Source organism: Salmo salar, chromosome 02 (assembly GCF_965601325.2).
Source record: "Salmo salar chromosome 02, fSalSal1, whole genome shotgun sequence".
In the NCBI taxonomy this organism is placed as follows: Eukaryota; Metazoa; Chordata; class Actinopteri; order Salmoniformes; family Salmonidae; genus Salmo; species Salmo salar.
In genome coordinates this window covers 76,881,483-76,885,828 of record NC_138292.1, presented here as the reverse complement: position 1 = coordinate 76,885,828, position 4,346 = coordinate 76,881,483, and positions in this window count along the sequence as shown.

Sequence of the window (4,346 nt, the reverse complement as noted above, 5' to 3'; positions counted from 1 at the left end):
GAAGCGTAAGTTCCAAACAAAAGAAAAGAACGTTGCCTGTCCCTGATTCAGAGCTACTGTGGGGGTTGATATTGTTATAATCTGGGTGACCGGTGTACCATATGGATAGTTACTGAATATGATGGAAATAGTTCAATTGACTTTCTGGTGGTTTTTAATCCTCTGTGATGGTTAATGTGTGATTAGTGGTAGGCTACTCCCATGACTGAGACAACTGTCTACAGGAAATGTGTCATAAACAGTTCATTCATTCATAGACAGTTAGTTATTGTGTATAGACAGTTCATTCATTCATTCATAGACAGTTACTGTATAGTTAGTTATTGTGTATAGACAGTTCATTCATTCATTCATTCATAGACAGTTACTGTATAGTTAGTTATTGTGTATAGACAATTAATTCATAGACAGTTATTGACTATTTTATTTAACTAGGCAAGTCAGTTAAGAATAAATTCTTATTTACAATGACGGCCTACTGGGGAACAGTGGGTTAACTGCCTTGTTCAGGGACAGAACAACAGATTTGTTTTACCTTGTCAGCTCGGGGATTAGATCCAGGAACCTTTCGGTTACTAGTCCAACGCTCTAACCACTAGACTACCTGCCGCCCCAAAATTGACTATAGACAGTTATTGTGTATAGACAGTTATTGTGTAAAGACAGTTATTGTCTATACACAGCTTTTGTGTATAGACAGTTATTGTGTAAAGACAGTTATTGTGTATAGACAGTTATTGTGTGTAGACAGTTATTGTCTATAGACAGTTATTGTCTATAGACAGTTATTGTGTATAGACAGTTATTGTGTATAGACCGTTATTGTGTATAGACAGTTATTGTCTATAGACAGTTATTGTCTATAGACAGTTATTGTGTAAAGACAGTTATTGTGTATAGACAGTTAGTGCATCGACAGTTATTGTGTAAAGACAGTTATTGTCTATAGACAGTTATTGTGTATAGATCGTTATTGTGTATAGACCGTTATTGTGTATAGACAGTTATTGTCTATAGACAGTTATTGTCTATAGACAGTTATTGTCTATAGACAGTTATTGTGTATAGACAGTTGTGTTTTGACAGTTATTGGGTATAGACAGTTAGTGTATCGACAGTTATTGTCTATACACAGTTATTGTGTATAGACAGTTATTGTGTAAAGACAGTTATTGTGTATAGACAGTTAGTGCATCGACAGTTATTGTGTAAAGACAGTTATTGTGTATAGAGAGTTATTGTGTGTAGACAGTTATTGTCTATAGACCGTTATTGTGTATAGACAGTTCTTGTGTATAGACAGTTATTGTGTTTTGACAGTTATTGGGTATAGACAGTTAGTGTATCGACAGTTATTGTCTATAAACAGTTATTGTGTATAGACAGTTATTGTGTAGATAGTTATTGTCTATAGACAGTTATTGTGTATAGACAGTTATTGTCTATAAACAGTTATTGTGTATAGACAGTTATTGTCTATAAACAGTTATTGTGTATAGACAGTTATTGTCTATAGACAGTTATTGTGTAGACCGTTATTGTCTATAGACAGTTGTTGTGTATAGACAGTTATTGTCTATAACAGATTACCGACCATTTTGAATCCCACCGCACCTTCTCCGCTATGCAATCTGGTTTCAGAGCTAGTCATGGGTGCACCTCAGCCACGCTCAAGGTCCTAAACGATATCTTAACCGCCATCGATAAGAAACAATACTGTGCAGCCATATTCATTGACCTGGCCAAGGCTTTCGACTCTGTCAATCACCCCCAAAGCCAATTCCTCCTTCAGCCGCCTCTCCTTCCAGTTCTCTGCTGCCAATGACTGGAACGAACTACAAAAATCTCTAAAACTGGAAACACTTATATCCCTCACTAGCTTTAAGCACCAGCTGTCAGAGCAGCTCACAGATTACTGCACCTGTACATAGCCCATCTATAATTTAGCCCAAACAACTACCTCTTCCCCTACTGTATTTATTTATTTTGCTCCTTTGCACCCCATTATTTCTATTTCTACTTTGCACTTTCTTCCACTGCAAATCTACCATTCCAGTGTTTTACTTGCTATATTGTATTTACTTCGCCACCATGGCCTTTTTTGCCTTTACCTCCCTTATCTCACTTCATTTGCTCACTTTCTATATAGACTTATTTTTCTACTATATTATTGACTGTATGTTTGTTTTACTCCATGTGTAACTCTGTGTTGTTGTATGTGTCAAACTGCTTGCTTTATCTTGGCCAGGTCGCAATTGTAAATGAGAACTTGTTCTCAACTTGCCTACCTGGTTAAATAAAGGTGAAATAAAAAAATAAAAAAATAAACAATTTCTATAGACAGTTGTTGTCTATAGACAGTTATTGTGTGTAGACAGTTATTGTCTATAGACAGTTATTGTGTGTAGACAGTTATTGTGTGTAGACAGTTATTGTGTGTAGACAGTTATTGTGTATAGACAGTTATTGTGTATAGAGTTATTGTGTATAGACAGTTATTGTGTATAGACAGTTATTGTGTATAGACAGTTGTTGTGTATAGACAGTTATTGTGTATACACAGTTATTGTCTATAGAGAGTTATTGTGTATAGACAGTTATTGTGTATAGACAGTTGTTGTGTATAGACAGTTATTGTGTAGACAGTTGTCTATAGACAGTTATTGTGTATAGACAGTTATTGTGTGTAGACAGTTATTGTGTATAGACAGTTATTGTGTATAGACAGTTATTGTGTATAGACAGTTATTGTGTAGGCCCGTATATACCACAGTATTGTAATAGTTCACATTATAGTATTCATTGGCAGTCAGTTAAATGACTCTGCGTTTAGACAAGGCAGAATATATCCTGTTAAGTTCCAAACACAAAGTGAAAACAGTCTTCCAACTTCTGGGTCAGGTGTAGTGAAGTAGTGGTGAAGGAGATGTGAACTGGACCAGGACATGACTAGGGTAACATGATAGGTGGGACCAATCCCAAACAGACTCCTAGACTCTACGCACCTGTGGAGATCTGAGAGGATTTGATTGTAATAAGTAATATGGTGAAACATCCACGTAGCAAGGTGGAGGGCAAGATGGTGCTATTACCAGATTGTTTACAGTCAAATCCTCTTAGATCTTTACAAGGGAGTAGGGCTTAGGAGTCGATTTGGCACTGGGCCGTGAACTCATGGCTCTGAAGGTTATTCTCTCCATGATAAAGTTCCTGGCAAAGAGTAGCGAAGTTCCTGGATACGGGCCCTGGCAACAGGGTAAATGATACGTGGGATGCTTCGGACGACCCAACTCTGACGTCAACCCATTGAAATTAAAATTTAAGGTAAAGGTTAGGTTAAGTTTAGGGAATGGTTAGGGGTAAAGATCAGGGTTTGGGTTTAGGGTCAAGGAGGTTGTCGCAAGTATCCCATTTAGCATATACCGTGGCAACATCTCTGATCCAGCCACCACTCTGGTACAGGGGAATGTCATGGAGTACTAAACCAAATAAAATCACAACTTTAACGTCTCACAGAATGGACAAACAGGATATAAATGACATTTTGACGTGTGTGTCTGTAGTACTTGGGGGGGGGGGGGGGGGCATGTTGGAGATATAAAGCAAATCAGAAACATCATGGATGTTACATGAAATGGACCCAGCTTTTAGGGGAGACTGAACATAACCCTGAAAAATCATACTGACAACGGAAAGACAGAAACCAACTGTAGACCTTAAAAAACGTTGCTGGAAGTTATCTTTACAGAGAAAGTTTGAAGATGAACCAATGTAAGTTGTTGACTAACTGTGTCTGTACATGTTCAGGTTGACTTCCCCACGGAATCTCCGGGATGGATATCACTATGTTGACTAACTGTTTGACAATGTTCACGATGACTTCCCCTCGGAATCTCCGGGATGGATATAACTATGTTGACTAACTGGGATGGATATCACTATGTTGACTAACTGGGATGGATATCACTATGTTGACTAACTGGGATGGATATCACTATGTTGACTAACTGAGATGGATATCACTATGTTGACTAACTGGGATGGATATCACTATGTTGACTAACTGTGATTTTTTATCCTCAATCCATTTTAATGTGTTTTTTATCATCACTACATTTTAATGTGTGTTTTGTTATAGTCTATCTTCATAGGCAATTATATATGCATTTTACGTGTGTCATATACAATTCATTCATTCAGTCATAGATAGTTATTGTGTGTAGTTATAGTGCAATACTTTTGACCAGGACCCATAATGACTTTCCTTATATACAGTGAGGGGAAAAAGTATTTGATCCCCTGCTGATTTTGTACGTTTGCCCACTGACAAAGAAATGATCAGTCTA